This window comes from Tyto alba, unplaced genomic scaffold (genome assembly GCF_018691265.1).
Source record: "Tyto alba isolate M040663 unplaced genomic scaffold, T.alba_DEE_v4.0 Super-Scaffold_42, whole genome shotgun sequence".
NCBI classification, from domain to species: Eukaryota; Metazoa; Chordata; class Aves; order Strigiformes; family Tytonidae; genus Tyto; species Tyto alba.
This window is the reverse complement of record NW_024881318.1, coordinates 36,330,563-36,345,836: the sequence shown is the minus strand read 5'-3', so window position 1 is coordinate 36,345,836 and position 15,274 is coordinate 36,330,563. Positions and strand designations below refer to the sequence as shown.

General features: G+C 35.3%; 1 protein-coding gene and 1 pseudogene across 47 annotated transcripts in view; one reads left to right on the top strand and one right to left on the bottom strand.

Annotated features, from left to right (window-relative positions):
* Positions 1 to 15,274, top strand: part of PTPRD (protein tyrosine phosphatase receptor type D) — a 1,276,575-nt gene that overhangs the window by 411,612 nt on the left and 849,689 nt on the right. The gene's annotated exons all lie outside the window — the stretch shown is intronic.
* LOC104365858 lies at positions 9,092 to 15,103 on the bottom strand (annotated as a pseudogene).

The following is a 15,274-nucleotide window of genomic DNA, read 5'->3' as shown; positions in this document are numbered from 1 at the left end:
ACCATTTCCAGTATTCTAACAGTGGTTTGTCACTGTTTTTTTTGCTGTGAAGTTCTTCTACTCCACTTTTAATCCCAGGGTGGATTCAAGAAAACAGTGTAACAGTATGCACATTTTTGTTTAAGTCAACCTTTTTCAGAGCCTTCTGAGCTGCCAATTAGAAAAAAGGTATCTTCCAGGTCCTGGTTTCATTGCTGTAGGATGGGGTAAACAAATGTACCACTCCCCTGGGGGAAGAATTTAGTCAGGATTTCTGGTGGAGTAACTGTGAATTCTTTACTGTTCCAGAGAGTGAAATCCAAAGATCAAGAGTGGCACAAATTTCTCCCAACATCAATAGGGAAAAAACATTACTTAGCTGCAAGGAAAAAGGAAAAAGAGATGCCTTACAATAATCAATGCAGATCTAGAGGTTGTTATGCAGTAAAAAATCCTTAGTGAATCTGGATCGCTAGTCCAAAATATATGACCCATCCTTCACTGTCCAAAATTTGAAGATCCTATGTATCTTATTAGCAAGGTATTCATCTAGCTCTGCAAACTACTAATATGTCAGAGAGCTCTCAGCCTCAATAAATGAATTACAAGAGGCACTTCAAAAGTTCAGAAGATTTCTATTATTTTGGTATTTTTACATTTTCTTTAATATGTGTTAAAAGGGTATAAAACATAAAAACAGTGAAAACCATTTTATCTTGAATTTAAAACAAGTTTTGACAAGTAGTTTACTTTTTTGATCAGGACCCCATTTTATGCTTGAGTAAACTAAATGCTGTGAGCATGTTAGCATCATCTGAGGTAATCACACTGAATTTTAATTTTGTTGTGGGATGTTAATTTGGAATGTTATGGCCACCAAGCACATGTTTTGCCTGAGAAGGCTTAATCGCATGACACTATTATTTAGCATATTATTTCCCATAGGCAAATTAAGCTCAAGTGTTTAACGCTGTGGATCCTAGAGAATCTAATGAACTACACTGGGATCACACACAAGGCAACAGTGCATACGGAGTGATACATAGAAAATCACATTTTAATTTCTTCAAGCATATAAGTAAATTCTGATATTTTAGGGAAAAATTATTAGATTCGCTTTCTATTTTAAGTTTGACATTGAACCAAATAAGTGTTTATGCAAGTGTACAGGGCTTAGCACTACATTAATTTGAACTAGAAAGCAAATGGAATATATCACTCTATCTCCTTTTGAGATAAAACAATGGTATTTGTGCAGCCTTTAACTCCATTCCTCTGAGAATTGAATGTAATTTGGAATATCAGCTGATACTATATTTTACAAAATTAAAATGTTATCTTTACCTGCTTCAGCAAATAGTGGGCCCAGTTTTTAAAGCAAATTTATGAGAGATATACTTTTGTAACTGTATGGAAACATTATTTATCAAAGGAAGAGAATTTTCTCCTGAAGCTATTAGCTATGAAATGTGTGTATGAAGACATGAAAATTTGTCAAAATATTTAAAGAACCTGAATAAAATAATTCAACTTCTGTAATTTTTACTTGGTAGTGGATGACTTGTGTATTTAAGTTCACTCATAAAACCAAGAAAGAAGATTTTCTGAGACTGATTCCTAATGCTATGAATTACCAAGTCTAGGGTACTGAGGTGAACACGCTGATCACCCACCATCACTCATTAGTCTTTTGTTGATAAGGACAAGGTTATTTTTTTCAATGTCTTTATTTTTCTTCCTAAGATATAGTAGTGTCCTGATTTCAGCTGGGATAGAGTTAATTTTTCTTCTTAGTGCTAAAGTAGTGCTGAGTTTTGGATTCAGTATGGGATTTGGTATGAAAAGAATGTTGATAATACACTGATAATTTTAGTTGTTGATAAGAAATTAAGGACTTTACAACTCCCCGTACCCTGTTAGTCTATAACTGCACAAGAAGCTGATGGGAGCAGAGACAGAGCAATGGACCCAAACTGCCCAATGAAATATTCCATATCATATAACATCATGCTCAGTATATATATGTATGCTGGCCAGGAAGCTGGCTCGTTCTCTTCTGGGATTGTAATTTTGGGATTTTCCCTCCCCTGGGCTGGCTAGCCAGGAACAGGCTGCACATTGGTTGGTGAGTGGTAAGAAATTGTATTGTGAGTCACTTGTTTGTATATTCTATTATTACTACTATTATTATCATTGTTACTTTAACTTTATTTAATTTCAATTATTAAATTGGTTTTATCTCAACCTACAAGTCCCCTCTAATTGTCTTTCCCATTCCCCGAGGCAGGAGTATGATGAGCGCATGGCTACATGGTGCTTGGCTGCTGGCCAGGTTTAAACCTTGACAAGGAGAAAAAAAAAGATATAGGAATTAAATTATATCTTACCAAACCACCAAGAAAGTAAAATGGCATATAAAATAAATTAATGAATTTAGAAAAAATCAAGATCTGTCACAATTATGGATTTATTATTTAGAAATACTCTCTGTTTATTCCTTTAAAAGAATACTTGTGTTTTATGTTATGAAGAATTTCTGTTACTGTCTGAAATCAGTTTTTAATAATATAGTCTAAAAACCATCACCTTGTTTACCATAAGTTTCAACAAGTTCCCTCTCCTACTTCTCAAATATCAAAACAATCAAAAATATCAAAACAAGAAAAAAATAATATATGGTGTTCACTTACATTTTTAATTTAAAATATTTTTTTTTCCTGCTATTCTACCAATTTAGCTGGATGTTATTCAGTCCAAATATTTTAAGGTTCCAAGCTGAGGAAGGTTATTCTTGTCTAATGCATTTTGTGTTTCATTCTACTCTTTCACTGGTAGAAAAATTATTTTTTAGCCACTGTTAATAAGATAATTATTAAAAATACATGTAACAACAATAGTAACATGAGAATTTCAGGCCAAAAATACTTAAGTTAAAATAAATAAAACTCATACATTTTTATGTTTATATGGCAACCGTGTAAACTATAATTAATCTTTTTTTGTACGTTGTACATTGTAAGTCACATAACATAGGGAAGATCATTGCCAGTAAAAAATAATCTTAGGGATAAAACCTTACTTCATATAATTTGCTCACTGTAAGACAGCCCTAATGAAGAGAAAATAGATGACTGTAGTAACCTGACAACCACATTTATCCATAAGGAGGGTTTGCTTTATATCAGATCCAACTATGAGCTCTGTGAAACTGTACTGCAATGGAAAAAATTCAAACAGTATTAGAGAAATCTCCAGAACTCTATTTTTTTTTTTTTTGTTAGATGTCCAGCTAACAAACAAAGCTCTATATTATTTTCCAGTTGCATAGGCATAAATCTAATGAAGCACCAGGATCACTGGAACTAAGGAACATTTTATTTTCTTTGATTTTTATAAATATGAAGGCATGGTCAAGAACAGTGTATCACTGTAATCACCAGTTTAAAATATTATGTAAATTAATACATATCTGATTAAAGATAGTCTTCACAATGATCTTAAAAGCATGTTGACCTGAATCAAATCAGCTGGTCCATCTTGTGCATTTTGTCTTTGGCAAGTACTAAATGCAAGATAATGAGAAAAGTACCAAGTAAGTCCTGGACAAAACTTCAGACTTCCACACCAACACCATTTAAGTCTGTATACAAGGATAGTTTCTTCATAGAAGAGATTGCTTCCACCCATTGTTGAGTGAGTTTGTATGCTTCTCAGAATTTTTTAAAAACTTACCATGGTCTGAGTTGCCTTGGGTTTGCCAGGAGCCAGTCACAGCAAGGACTAGTCCGGGTGTTGCTCTTCACTGCCTTCCCAATGAGGTAGGATTTCTAGAGCTACCATTGACTTGTGAACAGCACTATAGTTGTTTTCTGTCAAAAAAAATCTGCCTAAATGGGGTATCTAATCAAGTTAATTTACTGTGAGGCCCCAGCCCTTGATCTATTTACCTGGGCTTTTGCTGGAGTGTGATAATTTTACCTTGTAACCAATAAAAGAAGAAAGAGCCGATAACCAGACAGAGGAGTTTTCAAAATACAATTATTTTTGTGTTTTTCAGATATTCATGAACATAATTTCTTTCTGAACTATTATTTTTAATCAAAATAAGAAAGAGATAAAAGGATCTGAAAAAAAAATAAGCATAAGATGAAAGAACCAGATGAAGAGCATTTCAGAGGCTTTCCTTCTCTTTTTTTTTAATTTCCAAAGGAGTATTTTTGCCTCCTCTCTCACTGCACTTATGGAATGTATAGTTATGTTCTAATAGCTAGTGGTGAGATTTCTCCCTTTCTTGCAGAAGAAAAAAAGAAAGCATATCTATTAGAAAGAGATTATGAAAATGTTTGGGAGTGACTCAAAATTAAGCAGAATTTATATATATATTTTTTAATGTCAGACTGTATTCATTGTCTATGGTTATTTGGCAAAATACAACAGTTTTATTTTTCCAGGAAAAGAGGTGAATGTCCATATATGAATGAGTTAATTTTAGACCATTCCTCAGTTATGTAAACACACAAAATCTAGTGCTATTTTCTATTCTTACTATAATCATGAAACTGTCACTGTAATTGATTAATTTTGTGCCATTCTTTCCAAGTGATCTCTTTGTCACAAGAATGAGCTATCACAATCTTAATGCTTAGTACATTTTAGTTTTCACAATGTATTCTGATTCTTATTCTAGTGACAAAGGTTGGCACGAAATCAGACCATATTCATAACAAAGGCTGCAAAAATAAAACAGGAAACTGTATAGAATACATCTTCATGACAATCTCAGAAGAATGAGAACAGAAATATTACAAAACAAAACTCTTTGTATTTGTGGCAGCCTTGGTATTGTAATATCACAATATTCCAAAATACATTTCTGAACCTTTCTGATTGGAGGTATTAAACTCATTTTGCAGTATGGATATCTTTCACAATATTTTAAAAAGGGGACAGTGGGAAAAAATTTCTGTCAAAATGTGATTTTTTAGAAATAGTTGTAGTTTAATGGAAAACGCCATTTGTCTGCTCTATAATTCCTAAATCCACCACTGAGTTACTGCGTGGAGGGAGTGGGAACAAGCAGGGAGGAAGGAAAAAACAATAGCTAGTTTCATAAAACCTTTACACCCCAAACTAGTTGTTTCTTTCTGGGTTTAGTGTTAGCACAATTATTTGATAAACTGCTAACATGGCAAAACTGTAACAAATACAAGAAACCTTCTTTAAGTTATAAATAATTCCCATTTATTAAAGTTGTGGGTTGTGATGTTATAAAATATGCATATTCTCCATATTCTGCTTCTAGAAGGAGTGTGAGCCAAGAACCAATGGTGAACTTATTTTTGGTTCTCCAGGGTAAACGAAGCTGTGTTCTTTAACATCAAATTCACTGATTGCATAAAATCTCTACTTTTGTCTATCCTTGTGTCTAAAGTTAGTTTTTCTTTCAGCATTACAATTTTTCAAACTCTCTGTTGGAATTAAAACTATTATAAATACACAAACAGACAGGTAAACAAGCCTGGCTATGCTGTACCTTTTTGTAAACAGAAATAAAACCAACCTATTTAGCAGCTTGGTGGACAGATAATTGGATGGTGAAAATATTCAAATGTCAATCCGTATTTCTAATTTGAACAGTTTACATATATGTAGTTGTGAACTCACACTTGACTACAACCCAGTGTTTTATTTTATATTATTTTTATGTATATTTCTCTAATTCAAGAGGAATAAAAGGGAACACCAAGTACTTATGGTAATATTTATTAACTTTGTGTACTACAACACAACATCAGAAAGAACAGTCAAATATTTATGCATGTATGTGACATCCTCTGTCTCCTGTATGGCACTACTGCACATAGAGACTTGACACATATTTAAATATTGCAGTCTGGAAGATAAGAAGGTATACTGGGAAAATACTCCATGTTTAGCTTTTATATTATAACGTCTGTCTCTGCTGTTGCCCACTGTTGAAATCAGAGTATTTTGCTGGATGTGCTTTTGGTCTGACATGATAGGGCATGATAACGAGAAGCCCCATCATCTCAGACCAAAACCACTTCCAATGAAACATTCTGATTTAAGCAGCTAAATACCAAGAAGTATACAATATTTTGGAAGCATGGTATTTCTTATTTCCTGTTTTCATTATTTCTTATTTCCTGCTTCCACTAGACTACAATTTCAATAAGTAGTACAGCAATAAACACTTTCTTAGCTCTGCCCAGGTTTGTACATTTGTGATACTATTATTCTTCAATATCAAGAGAAGTTTAGTGGAAAAAAACCACCTTGTTGTGACCCTGGAAAAAAAAAAATCCCTTCTTCACAGGATAAAGATTAAATGAAATGCCTTATTTAGCTCTCTGAATTCATAAGTCTATGATCATTTACTGCCCTGGGAGTCCATGACAACCCCAGGGGGTAAGTAAAGAGATCTTGCTTACAGGAATGTTTCTTGTTTTTTTTTTTTTGTTTGTTTTGTTTTTTTTTTTTTGTTTTGTTTTTTTTTTTTTGTTGTTTTTTGTTTGTTTGTTTGTTTGTTTGTTTGTTTGTTTGTTTGTTTGTTTGTTTGTTTTTTGTTTGTTTTGTTTTTTGTTTTATTGGGTTTTTGTTTTGGTTTGGTTTGGTTTGTTTTTAAACCACAATTTCAGCATATATATTTAAAAAAAAGCTAGCATTTATTATTGAAGCCTGCTTCCTAACATTGATGAACAAGAACTGTGCTAATGTGTGATGATGTTCAAATGTTATTTAGGCATTTTCAGCACTCACTATACATCTGGAGTAAAGGCTGAACACATCCTCCAAAAGAAAATAGCAAAATCATATCTGAAAACAGGCAAATACACAATGATTTTGGACTTAAATTAGTGGAAATCAAGTCTGTTACTATCCCAGTTGAAATTATCTCAGAAACAAAACCCAAAGATCTATGGTTTCATAATCTGTAAAATATATGCACAGTTCTTGGAATTAATTATTTGCAACATTTGTCTGAATGTTTTTATCTCTTAGGTATATTCCTTTAAACGTTTAGAGACAACTGCAATTGTCTATGAATCTATTTAGTCCACATACTAGATTTTCCAAATACAGGGTTATTTATTAATATTTGCCAACCTCATCCTATTTACATTAAGAAAAAAACAATTTCTCTGGAGGAGAAGTGCCTATCCTGTTGTTAACACAGTATGACCCATTGGTATCTATTTCATGTTCCCTTTTTGCATGTCTGGGTCTCTCCAATCAAAGGAAAGAGGTCTATGGGAGGAGAGAGCAAATGAGTATTTGTAGCCCTTCACAGTATTCAGTAAGCAAGACTTGCCCCCAGATTCAGGAACTGGGAAGTACCTCCTTATCCTACAGATTAGATTTGTATACTGGCTATACATGTGTAATATATTATGTAATGTATACTGGGTATACATTAGTAGTGCTAAAGGAATTAAATTCTTCTATTGAAATAATTTTCCCTGAGGCATGCTTTCATAACCTTCCAGTGATACATGATACTGCAATCCGTGAGTTTTTTCCGTGAATTTTGAACTATCCCTGTTAAATACTATTGTTCATTGATAAAGAGAGCAGCAGGGTTTCTCCTATTGCATTAAGCATATTGTTTTCATGATCATGACTGATTTGGGTGCTCAGCAGTGTCCATCTTTCTTCCTTCAGCAGCTGAACCTCCCAGGCTACCAACAACTCTTCAGAAAACTGAAAACACCAGAGGGGAGCTTCTGGTGTCCAGGTTCCAACTTCCATCAGTCAATACCTAGCTAGTGTTGTCGGGGAGGTACAGTCCTCCTAGACCACTGCTGTCTGTGCTACTGCATGAACTGAGATGATCTTTGTAGCTCCCCAAGGTGATGGAGGAGGGATGAGTGAGACCTGGCCAAAGACCTGCCAACACTTGACCTTCCCCAGCTCCAGAAGAGGGATTTACATATCCCAGGTGGAAAGCATAGACTCAGACTGAAAGAGTCTGGCCACTTGACTATGACCTTTCTGCCTCAGAGGGGAGAACTGGCCAGGCAGCCCAGCAGATTCCAGCAGGAACTCAGTTGTGTGGCCCAAGAGCTCTCCAAGGACAGAGGTCACCAGCATCTCTCACAATTACACTGCCTTCTTCAACAACCCCAACCCTCCAAGGCCCCTGTCCTTTCCATCTGGGGATTGAGACACAAGGCTGGTTATAAGTGAGATTATATCCAAGCAGGTGTGAGTGTGGGTGCCTTGAGTGTTTTACCCTGCATTCTGCAAATTTTGTTCCTCTGCTTCAATCAGAAGTAACACTCCTAGACAAACTAAAGTGGAAGTGGTTTGTATCAGAGTAGTTATCCCCCTGGGTTACAACTGCAGAAAGATTGACAGTTTGCTGGTCCTTGTTTCTTCTCGCCTCCAGTCTGGACCTTGAGTGTGTGTGATCTCTCCTCCTTGTGCTCAAGTACCTGTGCTCTCACCCTGAATGGTAATGGGCTGAAAAATGTGTTAATGGGATGAGAGCTCCAAATTATTACCCTAGAGAATTCCCTGTTAAATCCAACTGCAAATTAACATTCATATCTGTCCTCAGGTAAACCAAAGGAAGTGCTTCCAGGGATCACACTTGTGTAATTGCAAGCAGGTTCAAGAATGAGGGTCAGTTCTACACCCCACCGTGCTCTGTACATTTATAGAATAGAACAGTCAATTTTAGCTCTCTGAGTAAGGTTGTCTGAAGTACAAGTGAAGGGAGAAGAGAACCATGTCTCAAAGAAAGCAAGTGACCCATTTATATGTTTTTGGTTTGCTGGTTTGTTTCTTTTTTAAACACAGCTTTGAAATATTCTTTGGATATATTTTACAAACTCTGAGAATATAGGATTGCTTCATGAAATTAGAACTTTCAAATCCTCTTCTGAGAAACTTTAGAAGTTATGGGCCAAAAATACTCTATCTTCTTAACTTTTAAGAATTTAGTGTAAAACATATTGCTTTTTTTCCTTTTCATTTTCATTTTATTTTTTTCTTTTCCCTTTCTCTTTTTCCCTTTCCTTTTCCCTTTTTCTCTTCCTCTTCCTCTCCCTCCTTCTTTTTTCTCCTTCTTTTCCTCCTTTTTCACCTTCTATTTCCTTCCTGGGGAATGAAACCAACAGGATTTGTTGACAAATATCTTTGACAGTCTTAGCACCAAAGGTAGTTTCTCTGGATGCTCTATAAAGGAAAATCTGAGAGAAGACAGTTGACTGGAGGATACCCCTTGTGTGCCTTGAACATGGCTAGTTACAGTTTCTGTGTGAGGGGTGTTAGTACTGATATCCATTACAACAAGACTCATCACTTGCTGTTTCTCAAAGCTCAATTTCAGCATTTCTAATGTCACCATCAAGACCTTTCTTGTGGTAGTAAAACTATAATTTTTGTTGGCTACTACTACAGTTTCATTGCTGACTCTTTATATATCTTCACATTCTGTCATTTCCAGAAAAAAAGATGGAGACTCATTTCCTGTCTTATTTACTTGTTCAGGTTGTGCCTGTTCAGGTAATGTTGCTGCCCAAGTCAATACTTTCTAGCTCCTTGTCACTATCACTATTAATTTTAATCACAACTGGAAAAGAATGTACCAAGTTACTTGTGTGGTCTTCCTGGTGTTTATTTTTGTGCTTTTCCATTTTCTTTTTATGATGCCTTGTATCATATTTCCTTCATAGACTACCCCCACACTTCAACTCCTAATATTTTTTTTTTCATTTTCTTACACTTTGTCTTGATACTTGCTTGATTGTCTGAAAGGCTATCTTAATTTTTGTAACAGTCACTGAATTTTGATTAAGTTTTTTTGTGGTCATTTCCTTTCTTTAGAATTGTGCTGTCCTTGACTGCATTGTCGAAGTGCTGAGTTTTGTATTTCCTTTTTTCAACAGTCTTTTAACTTTTAATTCCATCAGTACTTCTAGAGGGTGTCTAGAGGGTGTTTATTTCTTGATTGACTCATTGACCTGCAGCTTTCATAATAACAGTAGTGTCTCTCATAGAGTGCCCTCCAGCTATGCACACATATCATTTCAGTAGAAGACCGTATACTGTATTCTGGAATAGTAACTTGCCTTCAGTTGTGAGCATTAGACTGGGTCTTCCTCCAGCATGAGGTTTCTTAGACATCTTCAACCATGTTTTAACTATAAAAAGCAGAACCCTCCCAATATCAACTTTGGCAATTGTCTCTTATATAGTAATGATGACTGTCTATGCTTCTGGGTCTTCTTTTGTGAGGGCCTTAGATACACACTCATGATCTACTTACTTCTTTGGGTGTAGCACTTTAATGACTTAGAGACACTCTCTTTCTTGATAGGTGTTGGTGTCATGAGTTCTTGATATCATCTTGTTTCTTTTGCTCCATTGTACGCTACTATCTCTGTTTCTTATCTCCTTTTAAACTGACCTTTGTCATGATGCTTCTTCCTAGTCCTGCTGCCATGACTGCCTCCACTGTGATGTGAATAGGATTGTGGATTTGTGGACTTTCCTTTTCTGCAAAATCTGTGATTTCAAGGAGAACAAATCATCTCCCTTCCTGAAGAGGGTCTCCAAATCAAGTCTTGTGGAGATAAACATTTTACTTTACTTTACATTTGTTCATATAATCTTTCCCCTCAATTATAGAGGACAAACAGCTTTACACCTACCAACATTCTCTGAATATACAGATGAATATGGCAAAGAACTTGTGCTTGATTCACTGTCACTACAACTGTGAAACTGAATTGACTGCTGTTTCTTCACTTCTTTCCTTTGCTCTTCCCTGACTGACTCCTCAGCGTTCAGAGACAGATCAACTGATTCCGGTGTCTTCTCAGCTAATGGCTTAACATACGCAGCAATAACACAGTTATCCAAAGAACAGTCACTGTCATTTAAGTCAACATTAGCCTGTAACTGAGTTCATCTCTCTTCATGGTAAAGTCCTCACCAGAACTTTCTGAAACCTTTAGAGGAGAATTTATTGTTATATGAGCCTCTCTCCTGAAATGGAACATGATAGCCCTGGAGTTCCATCACCCAAGGGGGATTGATCAATACCAATCACAGATGAACTGATATCTAATTCTTGAAAATCTGTGTCATATGGAGATATTTTAATAAATGAGGAGTCTGAACAGTTCTCTTCATCATACAGTGGAGCAGGAGAATCATATTTGGCATGCTGATGCCATATGCTTCTATTGTAATATGCTTGCAGTTTAAAAGGAGATAGGGCAAGACCAGTGAATTCTGCTTAAATATAGTGTTTCCATGTTAGGGTGTTATGGTAAGGAAATCTCCAGCCATTAGGGCTGGCAAAATAGCCGTTTTCTTCAGGTCTGAGTATATGCTCCTAAAAGTCATCTTCATCACAAATTTTGTGGAGAACAGAATAGAAAGACTGCTTGCAGAGCAGGCATTCTGCTTTGATTTTTGACAACTCCTGGACTAAACAGAAACACAACCTGTGGAAGTAGTGATCTAGACAACCAACATTGTCAGATCTGTCCAAGCAGATGGAGCTTCAGAATCGGGAGAAACTCATTTAGAATCACCAGGTGCACTGGTTATGGCTGGTATAGAGTGAAATTTCTTCTTAGTAGCTAGCTTGTATGATGCTACGTTTGGGATTTGTGATGAAAACAGTGTTAATAGCACTGGAATGTTTTAACTATTGCTGAACAGCGCTTACACAGCCTCAAAGCCTTTTCTGCTTCTCCGTCCTGACAGCGAGTAGGCTGGGGGTGCACAAGCAGTTGAGAGGGAACACAGGTGGGACAGCTAAACCTAACTAATCAAAGGGATATCCCATACCATATGACATCATGCTCAACAATAAAAGCTGTGGAAAAGAAGGAAGTGGGAAACATTTCGAGTCATGGCATTTGTGTTCCCAAGTAGCTGTTGCATGTGATGGAGTCCTGCTTTCCTGGAGATTGCTAAGCACTTGCCTTGTTGAGGGGAAGCCATAAATGAATTTCTTGTTTCGCTTTGTTTCCATGTGCAGCTTTTGCTTTATTTATTAAACCATCTTTATATCAATCTGTGAGTTTTCTCACTTTCTGCCTTCCAATACTCTTCCTCATCCCACTGGATAAGTGTGCAAGCAGCTGTGTGGTGCTTAGTCACCAGCCTGGATTAAATCACAGCAATCATAGAATCACAGAATGGTTTGGGTTGGAAGGGTACTTAAAGATCATTTAGTTCCAACCTCCTGCTATGGGCACGGACACCTTCCACTAAAACAGGTTGATCAAAGGCCCATCCAACCTGGCCTTAAACACTTCCAGGTAGAGGGCATCCACAATTTCTCTGGGTAACCTGTTCCAGTGCCTCACCACCCTCACAGCAAAGAATTTCTCCCTCAAATCTAATCTAAATCTACATTCTTTCAGTTTAAATCTTTTACCTCTCATCCTACCACTACACTTCCTGATAAAGAGTGCCTTCACATTTTTCCTTTAGGCCCTCTTTAAGGCTGCTATAAGATCTCCTCCAGGCTGAACAACCCCAACTGTCTTAGTCTGTCCTCATAAGGGAGGTCAGACCCCTGATCATCTTTGTGGCCCTCCTCTGGGAGGCCCTACTACAGTCTGTTGGCATCTTGTTCAACTTTCTTGTGCTATCTTAGGGCAAAATATTGTTATCCACTGCAAACTCCTCAGCTGCTGAAGTATGTTCTATGAAAAAAAAAAAAAAAAAGAGGCAAAAGGATCATTACTCTCTTGGAGAGAAAAAAAAAAAAGTGTTGAAGATGAGGCAAAGATACTAATAACCATCATCTTTATGGTTAAAAAAACAACATTAGCCAGCACTGAGAAAATAACCAAAAAAATACACAACACAGTGTTAACTCCTTTGTTTCGTTTCTCTGCAGAACACTTGAGAAGTGTGTCACGGGTAAATTTGATCCCAACACAGAAAGGAAAAACTGAAAAATATCCAGGATTAGGAACTACATTTCTAGAAAACTTGCTCTCCCTAATAAAGTAATCTCATCTGCCTTCACTAGCAAGAGCAGAACTGTCTTCTCCATTTTTAGGTGGAGGTCTCCATTTGAAGCACCATGTCTTTCAGAGGAACACAGGAGTCTGTAGGACCATGTATTGATAAGAGTCCTTACAAATGAAGACGTGTTTGAAATATACCAACTGAAACTTCCGACTCTCCAAAACACTGACATTCTTTCCATCATTAGAAGCCCATCCTTGACAGTGGTGTTTGTTCTTTCTGACTTCTTTTTTTGCTTTTTAGTTCTACATTACTCTTTTCCTCCGGATTCACATTAGAAGCAGTTTTCTCAGAAAAATGTCAAATTGGTGCAGTAGGTCAGACTTTGGGCTTACATGTTTCATATGTTTTAACCAGTCAAGAATACAATTACACAGTAGCAGTATGTTTCATATTAAAAGGTAGAGCAAAACCTACTTAAACGTTAAAATACATATTTGGAAATGTGTGGAAGAGTTAAATATATTTCCACATATAGAAGAGAACCTCAAAGCAACAACTAAACTAATACTAAAATTGAAATTGTGCACATACAATACTTTTACATCCAGAAGTTGATATTTCTGGCTTACTTTTCTAAACAGTAATAGAAATAGAAACTCAATTCTCTCATTCCTGCAGGCAAAAAAAAGGATGATACTATTCTATAGAAACATATGAGTTTCTCAAATCATAATTCTCTTCAAAAAATTTGGTTTTCCTTTGATAGAGACAACAGTTGCTATTACTGAACTCTGTGATTTCTCTATTTTTATAATTCTTTTTAAGAAGGGATTTAATACTTTCTTTTTATTGCATCAGGTGAATTTGTTAATTTAGTTTATGAAGTTTTTCAACTAGCATTTATAAACATTATTCTGTAGTTGAACAGCTGGATCTTAGGTGACATTTTATGTACTTTCTAAATTATGAAATTTATAAGAAAATGTTGTGCATTCAATCTCTACTTGACTGTGTTTCGTAGTGAGTAGTTTAAATTGTGAGTTTGTATAATTTAACAAAACCAAAATTATTTTGTGAAATCCAGGTTTTACCTAGGTTGTTTTGATATAAACAAGGGGTTTCAATCTTGTAGGAATTTATAGTTGATCTTTCAAAAAAGTCAATAAAATGTTGAATGAATAAGTCTCAGTTATATCTGTCATATTAATGTTTAAAGATTATTTTTCTGACAAAACAAAGATTTGGTAAAAGATACAGATTACAAACATACATTTATTTAACTCAAAGTATTGGATAATCTGGACCATCTGGAAATACGATGGCTAGGTAAATGAATGCTTTTAATTTTCAAGTATAACTGAATATAAAATGATGCCTCTTCTTTCTTAAAGTTCCTTTTGAACAGAAGAAGGTGTTAGTCAAATTTATGATGGATTTTTTTTATGTAATATATAAAAGAATTATTTTGTAGGAAGTGTAGAAATAGACCATTCATGAAATTTCATGAAACTATAAAGAGGTTTCAAAGTATAATAGCTAAAGGAAAATAAAAAAAAAATCAAACCCCAAACCTTTGACATATGGAGATTTCTGTGGAAGATATGAAGTTAAAATGAGAATTACTAAAACCCAATTTTCACAACTTAAACTTAGTCAACAACACTAAAACAAATCCAAAAATATAATACAAATTATTTTAAAATTAATGATTCACCTTCAACTTTTAGTCTGAAATGCTAGTGTCTTTTTAGCCTAAGGTCATTGTCTTACTTAAGATCTTAAAGTTCTTTTAACTATTTTATTATTTTTATAATCTTCTGGTTGTTATCACCCTTTTATGAAAAGAAAAAAAGTGCTTTTTGTTAAAATTATTTGTTTCTGAGACTGAGTGCAAAAAACTACATGAGTGAAGAATATTTGACATTGCTATAATTTTAGAAAGTTTGTTTTCAGTCCCCTCATGGATAACTTTTCACGTCTCTTACTTGGCCTTTTAAGAGCCTTTCTGATCCAATATTAATGCAAATTATATTGTCATGTTTTGTGATTTTTCTACACTTATCACTCAGCTATAGCCTGGATTAACAGATTATTTTTTTATTTTTATTTTTTTGAATCACTAATGGATTTGCAACTAACCTATGCCTCCAGCCATGGTCAGTTGCCTTCAGTATCTCTGATGTATGCATTGTGCTGATAAGTACTGTGGTTCATTTTCCTCTTGGGTAAGCACAGTTAAAAAAATAAGGGGGTAGGTAAGGGGGGTGAGTGTTAAACCTGAGATGGGGATGGCAAGACACACTTGATTGCTTTCTAACCTTCAGTA